A 17,935-nucleotide genomic window follows, 5' to 3' on the forward strand; every position below is an offset into this window, starting at 1 on the left:
GGGCCGTGCAGACGATGGATCAGGTGAGGATTACCTGGGGGGTGGGGGTGGGGGGACATTAGTCCCTTCAGAATGCCTGGCCTTTAATGTTTTCCCTGCTCATTCCCTCACGTCAAGATCACAAGTTCCTTGTTCTGGAAGCCAACGGCAATTCTGTTGGACAGTCAGAAATAATTTAAAGAGAGCCTTATAATTTAGAGTCATTCCTGCTGTCTCTCCTAGTGACTGAAGAATTCGAATATAGGGCTTTTGTTCAGGGGCTGGGGAGTTTCCCATGGGAGATCTCTCAAAAAGTTCCATGGCAGTGAATCCTAATATAGTTTTGCTTTATCCCTTACCTCTTCAGGCAGAGACTGTACCTGATGCGTTTTTTTTTTTTTTCCTCTCCCTTTCTTGGAGCTCCTTAATCATTCCACGGCATCCTGCAGTCCTTGTGTGGCACCGCCTTATCACTTTGGCTCCTTGTCCACGTTGGCCCATAGTCCCCTTTCCTTCTATCACATCAGGGTCACCATCTGTTGTAGACTCCAAGTCTAAAGTTCTTTCTTGTCTAGCAAGAAAGTGGGACACAGGATTAAAAGCGAGAGATGGCTAATATCCAGGAAAAGACAAGAGCCATGAATAAGGGTCCTTGTCCCATTTTTATTAGGATCAGAAGGCTTACAAACATGGTGCTGGACGTGCTCAAAGAGACAATGAATCTGTGAACATTAACTCATGGACGTGAGGGAAAGGGGGCCTTGAATATAATCAGGGTTAGAGGTTTGGGTTAATACAAAACAAAATCCTGGTGCCGGGCACGGTGGCACGTGCCTGTAGTCCCAGCCACCCAGGTGGCTTAGGCAGGAGGATCGCTTGAGCCCAGGAGTTCTGGGCTGTAGTGCGCTATGCCCATCAGGTGTCCACACTAAGTTCGGCATCAATATGGTGACTTCGCGGGAGTGGGGGACCACCAGTGTAGATTGCTTTAGGTAGTATAGACATTTTAATAATATTTGTTCTTCCAATCCATGAGCATGGAATGTTTTTCCACTTCTTTGTGTCATCCTTAAATTCTTTCATCAGTGTTTGTAGCTTTCAGAGTACCTCTTTCCTTAGGTTAATTTCTAGGTATCTTATTATTTGGGGCGTAATTCTATATATGTAATAGATTTCTTGATTTCTCTCTCTGTTGCTTCACTATTGGTGTATACAAATGCAACAGATTTCTTTCTTGTTTGATTTCAAGTTTTTATTTAAATTCTAGTTACTTAACACATACGAAAAAATTAGTTTTAGGCGTAGAATTTAGTGACTCAACATTTGCATATAACACTCAAATCTCATCACAACCAGTGCTCTCCTTAATACCCATCACTCATTTGGCCCATCCACCACCCACCTCCCTCCACCAACCCTGTTTTTTCTCTAAAGTTAGCTGTCTATTATGGTTTGCTTCCCTCTCACTTTTGTTTCTCTTCCCCTATGTTCATCCTTTTTTTCTTTAAAAAAAAATGTGTATTTATTTTGGGAAAGACAGTGCATGAGTGGGGGGAGGGTCAGAGAGAGGATAGAGAGAATCCCAGACGAGCTCCATGGTGTCAGCACAAAGCCCCACACGGGGCTTGATCCCATGAACCATGAGATCACGACCTGAGCCAAAATCAAGAGTTCAATGCTTCACTGACTGAGCCACCCAGGGGTCCCCATCTACTTTTCTTCTTTAATTCCACATATGAATGAAATCATATGGTATCTGTCTCTTATTTCACTTAGCATAATGCACTATAGCTCCATCCACAGATTTCTGTACATTGATTTTGTGTCCTATGACTTTACTGAATCTGTGTATCAGTTCTAGCAATCTTTTGTGGAGTCTTTCAGGTTTTCTATAAAGAGTATCATGTCACCTGCAAATGCTGAAAGTTTGACCTCTTCCTTGCCAATTTGGATACCTTTTATTTCTTTTTGTTGTCTGATTGCTGTGGCTAGGATTCCCATACTATGTTAAATAACAATGATGATAGTGGACATCCCTGTCTTGTTCCTGACCATAGAGGAAAGTCTCTCAGTTTTTCACCATTGAGGATGATGTGGACTGTGGGTTTTTCATATATGGCCTTTATTAGGTTGAGGCATGTTCCTTTAACACTCCTTTCTTGTTTTTTGGTTTTTGGTTTTTTTAATCATGAATGGATGTTGTACTTTGTCAAATGTTTTTTTTTTTCTGCATCTATTGAAAGTATCATGGTTCTTAGCCTTTCTCATATTAATGTGATGTGCCTTTTGTATTGACACGGTGTGTGTGTGTGTTTGCATGTCCTCCTCCAGCTCTACTACCTCACTACACACTCACAGTTGCAGCTTTAGTCTCAGGTAAGCCTGGAGCTGGACTTCCAATCTCAGGTTTAGATATCCCAGAAATAGTGTTTATATTCCAGGAAAGTGATATATACAGATGATTATTCCAATTAAGGGAAAATCCAAAAAGCTGGCTGATTCCATGAAGTCAGCCTCCCAACCTCCATCCTCCCTCTTCCTTGCCATGTACCCTTGGTCTGAGACTCTAAGAGCTGTCATCCTGGATCTCACCACCAGGTGCCATGACATTTATCTCCATTTTTATTGTTCTCTTTTAATTGAAAGAAGTACATGCTGAAAAGACTATAAAAACAATCATGAAAAGGTTTGCTTACCACGATACCAAGTCTGCTTGGAACTTCATATGTATATTAAAGCAGTTCCATTTGCTATTGACCCCAAACTGCATCATGCTCATTGATTTCTCTATCCTCTCACCACTGTCAGCTAATGTGCAGTGTAGACTGTTCTGAGGGTGTCTACCAGAGAACAAAGCATTCATTCTTGATCACCCAACCCTTGTGTAAGCTGCCCACACCTCCTCACACACCATCTGTCATCCTTTCTGCATCATACAGGACACAGCTGCCCAGATTCCTCTCTGATGGCCCATCCAGTTTCAGCTCACTTATCCCCTGTTCTGACATGTACTGCCTTCACAAACCTGCCACTCAATGCCAAGGCACACCACTGCCACCTGGTGTTTCATCATTTGCAGGCCCTAGAGTGTATGTTTTCACAATCCTTTTTACACCTAACAGTTCCTTCAGCCAGTGTTAGGATCAATTTGTATATATACAAATCTTGGATTTTAAGGGAGTTTGTTTGGTTCTTTTCTCCTCCGTCCACCCCCTCCAACCTCCCCCTCCCTTCTCCTCCTTCTCTGCCTCCTCTTCCCTCCTCCTCCTCCTCCTTCTCCTCCTCCTCTTCCTCCTTCTTCTCCTTGCAGAAAATTTTTGGGAGCGGAGTTTAATGATGATGACACTTCAGTGCCATCTGCTGACAAAAACCTGAACAGCTGCTTGAACAATATGGTGATCCTTTGGTGCCATCTGGTGACAAAAACCGGAACAGCCGCTTGGACAATATGGTGATCTTTTGGTGCCATCTGGCGACAAAATCTTGAACAGCCGCTTGAACAATATGGCGATGCTTTGGTGCCGTCTGGTGACAAAAACCTGAATTGCTGCTTGGACAATATGGAACAGGAAAATGGGAAGGAGAGTCTGTGACATAAACTCACCAGACAGAGCTTTCTAGAATCAGGATGGAAAGTGTTGGGTACAGCATATTGGTGAACTCTCCCTGGACATTTTATATAAGTGAAATCATGCAATATGTGGTCTTTTGCATTTTTGGCTCCTTTCATCGAGTTCAACATTTTTCAAGTTTCATCCATACTGTCACACATATAAGTACTTCCTTTCTTTTTTTGTCAAATAATGTACCAAATTGTCTTTATTCTTTTATTAATTAGTATACATTCAAGCTGGTGCTATGTACATTTGTATACAAGTTTTTATGCAGACATATGTGGCCCTTTCTCCTGACTGTGTACCTAGGAGTGGGATTGCTGTGTCATATGGTAACTCTGGTGAAGTGTTTGTGGAACTGCCAGAATGCTGTCATGACCCTGTGTGTTGAGGAGTGCGTGCATAGCCTGTTACTTTTCTCCCGAGGGTTCTGAGAAAGAAAAAAGGTTGAGGTGCCCTTCTCGTCACCTCACCTCTGGGAGGATGGGAGGGCATGATAGCCATGAGACCTCACTGGATCACTGGAGCTATTGACTCTCATCGCAGGATTAAGGTGGTGTTTGTCTACTTTTTCCAATGTACAGTAACTATCACCCATTCATCTACTCTACTTTTTAGAAATGAAACAAAGTCAGCCCTGGGCTCTAGTGTGAGAGGTGGAAATAAGGTTCTCTTCATAGAGGCATGGTGTGTACATTTGGAATTATTTGATAAAGACAGTTTGTCTCTTATCATGAATTTTTATTAATTCAAACATTTTTTTACATTTATATTTATTTATATATTTCGATTCATGCATAGTGTTTGGTAGATTTTCTTTTTCATGGGCACATACCACAAGAAAGTCTAGCATCATGGTTTTTATGATGCATAAAATGAATTTTAAATAAACAGAAAACCCCAAGAGTTCTGTATACCCACCATTATATATCACCATCATTGTGTTGTCTAAATATGGTATATTAGAAAATGCACTTACATTTTTTTTAAATTTTAAATGGTTATTTATTTTCAAGAGAGAGAGGGGGGAAGATTGTGAGCAGGGCAGGGGCAGCAAGGGAGGGGCAGAGAGAGAGGGAGACACAGAATCAGAAGCAGGCCCCAGGATCCAAGCTGTCAGCACAGAGCCCAATGCGGGACTCAAACTCACGAGCTGTGAGATCGTGACCCGAGCTGAAGTTGGATGCTTAACCAACTAAGCCACCCAGACATCCCTAGAAAATGCATTTAGATAATATATTTAACCATGTCAGAGTTGGGAACATTATAATTTCACATGATTCTATTCCATACATGCGAATCCCTTGAGAAACAAACAAGCATACAACAGCAGACACATAAGACAGCTATTCCTAGAGTGACGATAAAAAAAATAATAATTATTGCTAAACTGAATGAAAAATATTTACAGAACCCTTTTCAGTGAAGCAAAAGCATGAGATATGTCATAGAAAATGTGAGCTTCATTTGAAAGCCCATTGTCTAAGGCACAGCCTTCCAGTTATGTGACTCTGACTCTATGGGAGGTATTTTAAAATTCTAGCTTTTATGTAACTCATCTTGTTCCAATGTGCTCCTTAACTATTTTCAAGCAATTACATTCTGTTCTGGGGTAAGGAATTCTTTTTTTTTTTTTTTTTCTAAACTCCTGTCTGTCTTCATTTGAACAATCATTTCAACATTTCTGATCTGTACATGTGACAAAAAAGTTGTTGAGCTGGAAATTGTATTTTCCACTGAAGCATGGGGAAATACGGTCTTCTTAGATGATGGATGAAGACTGAGTAGGAGGGGAGGCACAGGGATATGTGAATTTAGTATCCAGGAGAAGTATTTCTGTGCAAAGGTGAGAATATAAGTAAAGAGGACAGCCGTTAAAGATGTGGAGAGGGGTGCAGGGCTTTAAAGCATTTATTTATTTATTTATTTATTTATTTATTTATTTATTTTTTTTGACTAGGCTTCACATCCAGGGCAAACCCCAGTGCTGGTCTTGAACTCACAACCCAGAGGTCAACACCTGAGATGAGATAAAGAGTTGGACACTTGGACACTTAACCCATGCAGCCACCCAGGCCCACCTAAAGCATAATTTTAAATGATCAATTATAAAAACTTGGAAGGTTGGAATTAAGGTTCTTTCATGGGAAAGAACCATATCTTTTCAGATTTAACATCTGAATTTACCACACCACCCTATTCAGATGCTTGGTCTTTATTTCTATTTTGGCGAAACCTAAACCTTAACCAAGGGGTGGTGTAGAATTTGGTCATAGTGCCTGTTAACTGAATGAATGGGTGGATGGATACAGGATTATTTCAAACATGCCTTGGAAAGTCTTGGATTTTTACGTCCCAGGGCAGAGCTGTTCATGCAGCTGTCTAAAGCTGTAGTGTTGGGTGGCTGAGAGGATGCGGCTTCTCAAGACCCAGGAACCAATGGCTGCAAGATGGGAAGCATTTCAAGTGTGGAAGACCGGCATTCACTTCATGGTTGCCATAGAAACGTGACTCTGTTGTGACAACCATGATGACTTTTCAATACAGAGACGGATTGGGAAGAAGAGGGGCCTTCAAGTGTTTGGAGCTTAGCTGAAGGTGTGGGTCCCCTCAGTGGAGCTGATCTGTCCCAGAGTCTGGGGAGACAAAGGAATCCAGGTCCAAGTCTCCTCTTTCCTTCTTTGGAGCTCGGCACCCAGAGTGTCTCATGGGTAAACCTGTTGGGGTCTGGTCTGGGTCCAGTGAGTGTGGGTCCTGCTCCAGGGGTGTCCTGGAGCTACTGTCCTGTGAAGGCAGGGGTGCGGGAGGGAAGGCAGATAATGACTATGCACCTGGCTTCCCTTCTGCAGAATGGGGGTGTGAATGCTTCACCCACAGGGTCGCCGAGAACACTCGGTGATACACATGACCAAGTCCCTGGCCCTGTGATTACTGCAGGATCATGAATGCCTGTATGATTTCAGGCCACTTGTTACTCCTTTTCTTCTTTGTTGTTAGGGGATAGAAGAAAAAGGCCCGGTGACAAGTTCATTGTAACATGTAGTTGTTATGATCACAGCCCACTTGTTGTGAAGTAGGGAAGCTGAAGGGGCTCCATTTTACAAGTGATTTTTCTACCAGGCCCCATTTAGCCTGCCAGGCTCCACATTTGGCCTCTGAATAAGACAAAGAGCTATGTTCTCACTTCAACGGGGAAGCAAGAAAGTTAATTATTCTCTGAGATTTGTCAAAGGCCCCAGACACCTGATAACACCTAAGAAGAGCCAGATCCAAAACATGTTCCAGGACATTGGCTTCAAACAAACCTCAGCTGACGATGGCATCAATACCCCTACCTTTGGTAATTTATGAAATAACACCTATTGTTCACCTGACGCTTGCCTTTGATTGGACACTACCATGGATTCCCCTGGAATGTGTACCCTAAACCCTTTTTAAATACAAACTCCTAGCCCAAAGCAATGACAAGACTCATTCTCCTTTCCTTTCTGAGTCTCCCCCAGGCACTCTGCTATTTTCTGTCATTCATGCTATTTGATAAACTCTGTTAGCACTTTCTCCAGCTAACGTTTGATTTCTACCACTTTTGAAGCCAAGGACCCTCTTGGCTGGTCCTGTGGTACCGTTCCCTGGGTTCTTGGACTCAGCTTGACTGCATCAGTATCAATGTCAGTGTCACTAGACTAGTGCCTAGTATGCTGCTGGGCACATAGTTACTCTTGCAAATCATAGCGATAGCTGGATCTGTCTCTCCCTCTTCAGAACTTCATTCCATTGGCCACGCTCTTATCAGGTGCCGGAAGGAGACAGGTTATGAGGATCTGAGTCCTGGTGGCTGCTGAAACCTCTACCCCATATTCAAGGACAACAGTCCTCAGGAGACACTAACATTTCACATTCCTGGTGGGATATGATGCCTGGCACAAGTGAGTTCATAGACCTGAACAAAAGCATGTTGTGGAATAGCTCTTGTAAGGTTCAAAAACTAACCTAAAAGCAGAGAAACTACTTAAACCATGTCATGGGAGGAGAAATTTAGCAGGTGGAATTTCAATCCACCAACAGGTGTGTTAGTAAATCTTGAGGCCCATCTTAGAGAATTCCTCATTTGTCTGAAAGGGACAAATTGTGCACCTAAAAATGACTTGATCGTTAACATGCACTTGCAATAAATATATTTTTTTCTGATTGCATAAATAATAATTAATGAATTCTATGTTTCCTCAGAACGATGTGAAAATAGGCATTTAGAAGGGTTCGTAGCAACTTGAGATCTTAACACAGATTCTTTCCTGGTTTGCTTGGTTTTACCCATACTACAAAGAAAAAAATTAAGGGCCTAAAATTTTTGTAGTGTGAGTTAAAAGTGTCACTTACAAGACTTTGGAATTTTTATAATAATAATTACCAACGTGTCTTCCCTGCTATCATGATACCCAGAATTTTCCCTTATACAAATCAGAAGTTGTTAAATGTCAGTATGATTATATTCCTGGTACATGACGTTTTAAGTTCAGTACTCATGGACCACAGTTTCCCTCAGCATGCCATGTCCCCAAGCAACTATTTAGTTTTTTTGTCAATAGATTAGTTTTGATTGTCTGTAACTTTGTGTCAATCGTTGCATTTTATTTTTATCTGGCTTATTATACTCAGGCATTTATTCATTTATTAACAGTTCCATTATCTTTTATTTGACATGAATATATAAAACACTATTGATGAGAAGCTACTTTGACTCATCATGGGCAAAGAAATTTAGCAAGTAGAATTGCATTCCATCAGCAACTACACGTTGTGCAGTAGCTTTTGAGGCCCATCTTACAGGTGCCTGATTGCTGAAAAGCAATCGATTATACAGATGGAGACAGAAGTTGGTCTTTATAGGCATGTGTAATAAATGTCGCTAATGTTTTACTAAGAAAAAAAAAACTAAGTATGCAAAGGGCCACATATAGTATGATTCCATTTTTTTATGAAATACTTAGTGGGGGGCCCTCAATATGCTGTACCCAATAAATTACCCTCTTTCCATTCTGACTTTCAGAAGCTCTGGTAGGTTTGAGTCATAGTCCCTCCCTCTTATCTTTCCTGTGATGTTCAACAGCAGTTCAGGCTTTTGTCATAAGATGGCACCAAAGTACCACCATCATTAAACTTCCCTTCTAAGAAGTGTCTGCAAGGAGTAAAAACGTAACAATAATATCCCCTAAACCCAGGTTTTGTACGTAAACAAGAGAATTTTAATTTTTTCTGAAAAAGAAAAAAAAAACCCTTGTAGGTGTAAAGGAAAATTGTTAAAACATACACTCCATTTTCCCCATTGAGGAGGATATTAACTGTGAGCCTTTCATATGTGGCTTTTATGATGTCGAGGTATGTTCCCTCTTACCCCTACTTTCTTAAGGGTTTTTATCAAGAACTGATGCTCTATTGTGTCAAAATTTTTTCTGCAGTTTTTGGAAAGGATTATAGAGTTCTTTATTCCAGAGCCTGCAGACTTTGAACACCTGGTGGCAGTAGTGCACCTTGACAATCAGTGGCAGGTATTCCAAGGGTGGTACAGGTTAGACATGGGTAGGTGACTCAGAGAGGATGGGGGTGTCAGAGCTGGATCTGGGCAGCTATGTCTTGTGTCATGGACAGGGAATGATAGGAAAAGAAGGTCTGAGCAGCCTCTACAAGGTTGGAGAAATGGAGGGTGAACACCCTGTTCTCTGATAGGGAACTTCTGTACAGTCCACACTACACAACAGCTGACAGTGATGAGGAAAGAGATAAATCAATGATTATGATGAAAGTTAGGGTCAACAACAAATGGAACTTTTTAAACATACTTATGACATACTTATACATAATTGTAACATACTTACATACATACTTAGTGCACTGACCATGGTGTCCTCAATAAGAGATACCTGAGTGCCTTGACTAATTGCTTCAGAGGAATGTGGAAGCCTTTCAAGCACAAATGATTAACTGCTGAGCACCAGCTTCTTCTGCATATACCCCTCACCATTTCCCCGCACCTTCCCCTTAAAAAACCTTCTGCTTTTCCTGGACAGGGAAGATGGTCTTTGCAAAGTTATTCTGCCATTTTCCCAGGTTGCTGGCTTCCTGAATAGGGCAACTTTTCTTTTCTCACCATCACTTGTCTCTTGAGCATTGGCTTTTGGTGGGAGATGCAGGAGAGAAGCATCAAGGGAAAAGACTTCAAAAGGGAAGGGCTGGAGAAGGTGCAAGGCCTTAGGACATGTTTACACAGCTGAACATGGCTGCTGCTCATAAGGAATGCCTAGAGCCATTAACATTGTCCAGGGATGGATCCTCCCTCACACCTGAGCCTTCCTTAGTCTTATAGAAACCAATTAACTCGAAATTCAACCTTGAAAAGCTAAACCATTAGATTGATTAACACACTTGCTTAGCTGACTTTATGCACATAGTCTTTAGCAATTATCCTAATAAAAAGAAGCTTCATTCTGGAGTCAGGGCCTCATTCAGACTCAAGAATGAGGACCTTCACTTAACTGAATTTTGTTTGCACACTCATCTTTTGCGATTCTGGCCATACTCCCTGCAACAGCTTTTGAGCTGTCTTAAAGATTTGCTGATTTCCCTAAGTCTGCAGTCACCATCCAATACTTCCCTTTCCCTCTTCTTTTCAGCTTCATTATTTTCATAATTTTATCTTCTACATCACTGATTCACTCCTCTGCTTTGTGCATCCTTCGTTGTCATGGCATTCATTCAGGTTTGCATCTTGGTTATAGCATTTTTTATTTCAACCTGACTAGTTTTTAGTTCTTTTATCTCTTCAGTAAGGGATTCTCTATGGGATTCTCTATGCTTTTTTCAAGCCCAGCTACTATCCTTATAATTTTTGTTTGAAATTCCCTTTCAGGCATCTTAATGTGAATTGATTAAATGCCTGTTCTCTCTCTTGGGGTTAATTCCTCCATCTTGTGATTTTGAGGTCAATTTAAAAAAAAAAACCTGATTGTAGATCCTTGGTGTGGGTTTTTCTCCTTCTTAGAGAAGTTTGATTCAAATCAATCAATCAATCAATCAATTAATAATGAAATAAATCATTAAAAATAAGTAATTGCTTTTCCTATACTCAAAAAATTTGTAAATAAAACCCAAAGGAATCTAGATCATGCTTCCCATAGAGTTCAAGCTTTGAAGCACTCTATGATTCACCAGTAGAGTTGGTGTATGTGAGGGGCTTGTGTTGGACTTCTAGGGGTGGGGCCTGTTGTGTTGATTCTTAGGCGGGACTTGCCCTAATGGAGATGCACTTGCAGGGAGCGACTCTGGCCTTCACCTGGTGGCACTGTTTGCTCACTGAAGTAAGTCAGTGTTGATGGGTGTGGAGGGGGGGAAATGGTGTTGCCCTGCTCTCTTGTCTCTGAAGCAGGGCGCTCAGGCCTGCCACTCCATAGAAAGCCTGAACATAAGATCAAACAATCACCCCTCTTGTGTCCCTGGCTGCTGTCATATCCCTGCCTTAAGCTTGTCTTTATTTCAGCTGTCTGTCTGCCAGGCAACACAGTACTCTCATGTTTTATCTCAGGCACAGTTGGGTCTCAAAACTCCAAACTTCAGAGACCCCCATGGCATAGACCTGCACTGATACTCTAGGAGAGGGTCTTGCTATGCTGTGGCTGAGTGTTGGTTTGTCCCAGAAAATAGCTGGGTGACCCTGCAGGGCTTGGAGTTTGTGGTAAAGCATAGCAGAAAGATGGCACCAAGGCTCACTGCCCTCACCAGGCATCTTTGTTCTTATGCTGATGAATCACACAGGTTAATGGCACCCATAGGTTCTTTTGTCTCCAGAGAGGCAGTGCCCCCTTCCTAAATGCACTCCAAGATTGGTACAGTTTCTCCCAGTGTGACCCAGGGCATTCTCAGACCATGCTGCCCACTCCTGGGTCCTCACCTTCCTTCTCCACTGGGATACCACTAAACCCACCAGGTGTGACCCTGTTGATGGCACAGACCTCTAAATCTTAAGACTTGGTGCTCTGTTGCTTACTTAAAAATGTGCGGTATTTAACCCCTCTCCTCCACCCAGTTAATGGCTTTAGGGAAGAGTTTTCTTGTGCAATCCCCTATGCATGTTTACACATTTTTTATTACTCTCTCAATCCTCTCTCTGTGATCAGGGCTCCCTCCCCTCTACAGCACCGATGGCTCATTTCTCCCCCAAACCAACTCTCCACGGTTCCTGCCGTCCCCAGGGTCGTTGTTTTTCTACTTGTAGATGTGCAGGTTTGTTCTCTCAATCCTCAGATTGATTTCTTGGGTGTTCAGAATTATTTGATATTTATCTAGCTGTATTCAAGGGACGAGGGAAGCTTAGGGTTGCCCTCCTCTTCCACCATCTTAACCCATCTCCATGGTATTGTATGGAATCTATACATCAGTTTGAGGGAATAGACATCTTAACAATACTGAGTCTTCTGACCCCTCAAGAGGACATGTCCCTCCATTTATTTAGGCCACTGTTTAATTTCTCTCAGCAATGTTTAGCAGTGTTGAGTACAGGTCTTGCACATCTGTGGGCCTCCATGTTTTACATAGGGTATGCCTATGTAATTCATACTTTTTGATGTTCTTGTCAATGACTGTTTTTATTACTATTTCTAGGCATTATATTTTCACTTAACTGTTAATATCCAAATGTTGCCGGGGAATATCTTTGGTTGAAAGCACACATTACTCAAGGACAGACAGGATACTTGACTATTAGCACCTATAGTAGTCAGAGGTTACTGGAGGAACAGAACCAATGAGATGCTGATATATAGATAGAAATTTATATTAAGGAATTGAGTCAAGAGGAAGTGGAGGCTAGGCAGAATCTGATAGGAAACTTTGACAAGTTGGAGACTCAGGAAAGAGTTAGAGTTGGAATCTGAATATTGTCTGCTGGGGAACAACAGGTGCTGATGTGAAGTCAAAGGCAGTCTTTGGGCAGAATTCCCTTTGACTCAAGGGAGATCAACCCTTTGTTCAATTCAGGACTTCAATTTATCATTTGAGGTCCAATCACATTAATGGAGGATTAATTGCTTTACTGAAGTGTACCCATTCAAATGTAAATCTTACTCAAAGGCATCTTACAGAAATACCCAGAACAATGCTTGAACAAATATATGAACACTATGGTCTTCCCACGTTGGCACATTAAAAATACCATCATATTCATTTGACTAGGTTTCCATAGAGGTTTTTAGATATCATTGGCAATGTACTGAACCTAGGGAGTAAAATATCCTTCAGAAAATTTTACAGGTGGTCTCTAGGAAATCGGTCACTAATATGAAACAGTTTAGTAACTTTCAACTTTCAACCTACACCCACAACTGCATTATTTCCTGTGCAGTCACCCAGGTTTCCAGGAGTCATGGTCAAGCTTAGACTAAACTTTCATGGGATGGAGTCCACTTGAGGTAATATCTCACCACCCCATGAGGTGGGCACTAACATCCATCCTGTTTCTGGGGGCGTTTTGAGTAATCCAGTCGAGGTATCAAGAGAAATAAGATGTGGATACTAGTGGTTGAATTGGATGGACAGTGCCCGGCACACAGTAGACATCTAATATACACTTAATTATGTGAGACATAGATGTAGGTGTAAGTAGGAAATGAAACTATGTATATGTTCTTTCATTCTTTTTATACACATAGAAATTTTTCAGAGCATTGGGGTCACAATTTTGTCATTGTTTCAACCGGTTTTAAGAAAATTTTTGTCTTGTTATCTAAAATAATGTCTTTTAATTGGGAAAAGATAAACTGTAGAAAATGAAAAAGATGCCTCTGTGTAGATGTGTATGACCCTGCAGTGGGTCTTCTGCAAAGTGGGCAATTGAAATTTACCTTACACAGCTATTGTGAGGAGAAGTGAACAAACCAATAAAACATATCCAACATGTAATATTGTGAAACTTCAGCAAATATGTGTGGGGTCACTCCTGCGGTCTCTTCATAGCAAAAGAGATGACTTAACCATGAACAACTCATAGACATCACTGGGATTTGGTGCAACAAGGAAGGAAATGTACACATATTATATGCTGGGTTAGCTTTAGTACCATTTATTTGTAGATGAGTTACCTGATTATGGTGAAGAAGAGGAAACACTCCATCCCCTAAAACTGTTCGTTTGTGTGTGCAACATAGTAATTTGACATTTATATTTGTATTATGAAAAAATCACCACAATAAATCTATCTTACATCCATCACTTTACATAGCTACAGATTTTTGTGTGTGTGATGAAAACTTTCAAGATGCACTCTCTTAGCAACTTTCACATACACAATACACTATTAACGATAGGACCATGCTGTACATGACATCCTCATGACTTACTTATTTCATAAGAGGAAGTTTGTACCTCTTGACCTCTTTCCCATTTTTGCCCACTTCTTGGCCACTGCCTAAAGCAACCACCAATGTGTTCTCTAAATACATGAGGTCTTTTTTCAGCTTCCTTTTTTTTCTTTTAAATTCCACATGTGAGGTCATATGCTGTTTATCTTTCTTTGTCTGACTTATTTCATTTAGCATTTTGCCCTTGATATCCATCCATGATGTTACAAATGACAAGATCTTATTCTTTTTTATAGCTGAAAAATATTCCATTGCATATATCAAATCTTCCTTATCCATTTATCCATTGATGGACAGTGAAATTGTTTCCATATCTTAACTATTGTAAGTAATGCTTCAGTGAACCTTGCTGATTTTTATGTAATCCCTTCAGTGAGTCATATCCCATGGCACACATCATATTTTTATTTTGAGTAGATACACGTGGGATATTAATATATGCATCCCATTGTTGAAGTAAATCTCTACCCCATAGATTAATGGCAATGTTAGCCACACAGGGTTTAAGAGTTCCTCTTTGATCCTCGTGTCTTTTACATCAACCTCCCCCAGAAATGTAATCTTATCCAGTCAATGAGGAATGCTGGTAATGGCTACTATTGCCCACGAAAGAATATTATGTCCAATGTGTTACTGTCCAAACAGAAGTCAGAGTTCAACAGTCGCTAATTGTTGGGCCTTGCCTTCCTTCATGTGCCTAGTGGATTGATGGTGTAGGGGCCTCTTTTGTAAGGACACTTAATCCCCTTGCTTTTCTCCTCTAAAGAAAAGTCACCTTGCAGTAACAATCCTTTTCTCTTACTAATCACTTTCCTGTCCCACCTTCCTTGTATTAAAACCTTCCATTTTGTACATCTCATAGGAGCACCCCTCTATTTGCTTGATGTACTGGTACCTAATCCATTAATTATTTAATACAGCTAATTAGACCTTTACAATTTACTCAGTTATAGTTTTGTTATTTTCCTTACTAAATGCTTTTGAATGTTTATCATAATTGGGAACATTTCCTCCACCACTGGTTCAGGAGGAACTTCACTGGGCATATTTCTGTGGACAGAAGAGAGAGGATCGATTTGGGTCATACTGGTATATCAGGTATAAGAGGAACGGGGGGGGGGAGCTGACCATCATGTGAAAAATGTATGAAAAACATGTGACTAAGTCAGGAAAATTAGATGTTGAGATCAGGTTCCAGTCTTGTGCTTGTCTTTGATAACTCCTTCTGTACTTTTTCTCCTGTGGGTGTGGGTCTGGGTCTCCACATCAGATGAACCCTCAGAGTACTAAATGTAATCTTCAGAGGACTAAATGGGAGGGACTAGCGTCCTAGGGATAAGACAAACACAAAATCAATTCCAAAATCTACCAAGCAACCTGACCACAGACCAAAGAGAAACTAGCACTTCTATTGACACCCATGAGAAAACCAAGACTGAAGGCACACAAGTGTTACTTCACTTTCCACTCTCTGGGAGTGAGGTCTCCTCTGGAGAAGGTAGTATCCTCTGAGTGCTATTGAAGACAATGGAGGTCTGGGTTACAAGTCGCCTCAGTTTCCCAAGGTAAAACCTTTACCTTCAACCAAATATTTTCTGTTTAGATCTCAGTTTCCAGGCTTCAAGATCAAGGTTGATCAAAACTACTTAGCATGGAGACTATTTGAGGCCACACATCATTGGGTGGGCACTAACATCCATCCTGCTCCTTATGGGCATTTTCAGTTATCCACATCTAGATACCAGTAGAGGAGTGATGTGGATGCAGGTGTAAAATTGGACTGATAGTGCCAGGCACACAGTAGACATCTTTTTCACATTTAATAAACATGAGATGTAGATGTAGGCATCAGTAGGATATAAAATTATGCATATATTCTTTCAGACTTTTTATTGACCTGTGAATTTTTCAAAGAACACTGGGATGGTGACAGTTATTGTTTCATAATCTGGTATAAAAAAAGTTTTTATTTCTGTTTCTAAAAGTCATGTGTTTTCATTGGAAAAAAGTAACAAGTAGAAAATTAAGAAGATGCCCCTTTGGAGGTGTGTGTCACCATGTGATGGGCCATGTATAAAATGGGCAGGTTGATACTTACTCCAGACCTATTGTGAGGAGAATGAACACTTGTTCACAGAGGAACAACTGGTTCTATTATCAGGTATAAGAGGAATAGGTAGGGAGCTGACCCTCCTGTGAAAAATGTATGAAAGGGTCCATCAGGCGTTCCTGGGTGCAGCCGATATTTGGCCATTGCTCATTTGGCCATTGCTCGGTGAGACCCTCCCGCAGAGGGGTGGAACGGGTCAAAGCCACAGCCCTTCGGAAGTAAGGGGCCAGGGAAAAACAGCCGCATCTGAGACAAAACATGGGAGAGAGGTACTGCCTGGGGCCTGGTCACGGAGAGTGAAAAAGCGGGGAGTTGACAAGAGCTGAAAACAGAGGACAGGTGCACGATTGCCGATCCAAGAGAACAGACTGGGTAGCTGGGTGGTGCCATTTCACCACTCCCGCACATGCGCATACACACATATATAAGTGCCTCAAGAATCCACCCCAGTGGGCTAGTGGCGCCATCTAGTGGAGAGGGGTGCTGTTACACTGAACCCTGCCCAACTGGGCCTACTTCCCTCTTCAAGAACAAAAGTCTCACCGCCGCCTTAATTTATGGACTATAAAGAGCTACACAGACTGACTTCTAGGTGAAAACGAAGCAATTTCAGTCCTACTTCAATCTGTTAGCAGGTTCATCTATACAATTTTCTTTCTTTTTCTCTTTTTTCTATTTCTCTTTTACAATTTTTTTTATTTTTCTAGAATACAGAAAGAGAAAAAATCATTTTTATTTTCAGTTTTTATTAAAAATATTTTTGTTTAATTTTTATTACTGTATTTTTTACTTTTGTGTAAATTTTTTTCAAATTCTACTTTACTTCCATCATTGTATTTTAGTCTACTTCAGTGTATTCACCTTTTCAAATTTTCAAACAATTTCCTTTTTTTCTTTCTTTTTTTTCTATTTTTCGCTTTTTCATTTGTTTTCTTTCTCTTGAATGCAGAGAGAAAACTTCATTTTTACTTTCAGTTTCTATTAAAATATTTTTATTTAATTTTTATTATTATAGTTTTGGCTTTTATGTATTTTTTTTCAAATTCTATTTTACTTCCATCATTTTATTTGAGTCTACTAAGGATAATTCACTTTTTCAAATTTTCAAACGATCTTTTTTCCTTTTTTTTAATCTTTTTTCTCTATTTCATTTCTTTCCTTTTTTCTTAAATACAGAAAACGAAAAAAACTCATATTTATTTACAATTTTTATTAAAAATATTTTTTAATTATTTTCTACTATATCTTTTATTTTGTGTATATTGTTTTCAAATTCTATTTTACCCCACCATCTCCTTTTAGTCTGCTTCAGTGTATTCATTTTTTCAAATTCTCAAAAGACTTCCTTTTTTTTCTCCCCCCCCCTTTTTTTTCTCTACTTGTCAAACCACTTTCAACACCCAGACCAAAACACACCTAAGATCTAGCATCATCTATCCAATTTGTGTGTGTGTGTGTGTGTGTGTGTGTTTAATTTTTAATTTTAATATTTTTTAATTTTAATTTTTTTTAATTTCAAATTTTCTACCTCATCAATTCCTTTTCTCCCTTCAAAATGAAAAAACAAAAGAATTCACCCCAAAAGAAAGAGCATGAAGAAACGATAGCCAGGGATTTAACCAACACAGATACAAGCAAGATGTCTGAACCAGAATTTAGAATCACGATAATAAGAATAGTAGCTGGAGTCAAAAATAGATTAGAATCCCTTTCTGCAGAGATAAAAGAAGTAAAAAATAGCCAGAATGAAATTAAAAATATTATAACTGAGCTGCAATCATGGATGGATGCAGCAGCAGCAGCAAGGATGGATGAGGCAGAACAGA

The 17,935-nt window shown here is 40.3% G+C and overlaps 1 long non-coding RNA gene across 1 annotated transcript in view; it reads left to right on the forward strand.

Moving 5' to 3' along the window:
- Positions 1-13,855, forward strand: part of LOC123383433 — a 29,285-nt gene extending 15,430 nt beyond the window's left edge. Inside the window, exon 3 of the long non-coding RNA XR_006593155.1 lies at positions 5,554-13,855. This is a non-coding gene — a long non-coding RNA (uncharacterized LOC123383433). The remainder of the gene's footprint in view (positions 1-5,553) is intronic.
- The last annotated feature ends 4,080 nt before the right edge of the window (positions 13,856-17,935 follow it).

The sequence above is a fragment of the Felis catus genome, chromosome X, assembly GCF_018350175.1.
Source record: "Felis catus isolate Fca126 chromosome X, F.catus_Fca126_mat1.0, whole genome shotgun sequence".
Classification (NCBI taxonomy): Eukaryota; Metazoa; Chordata; class Mammalia; order Carnivora; family Felidae; genus Felis; species Felis catus.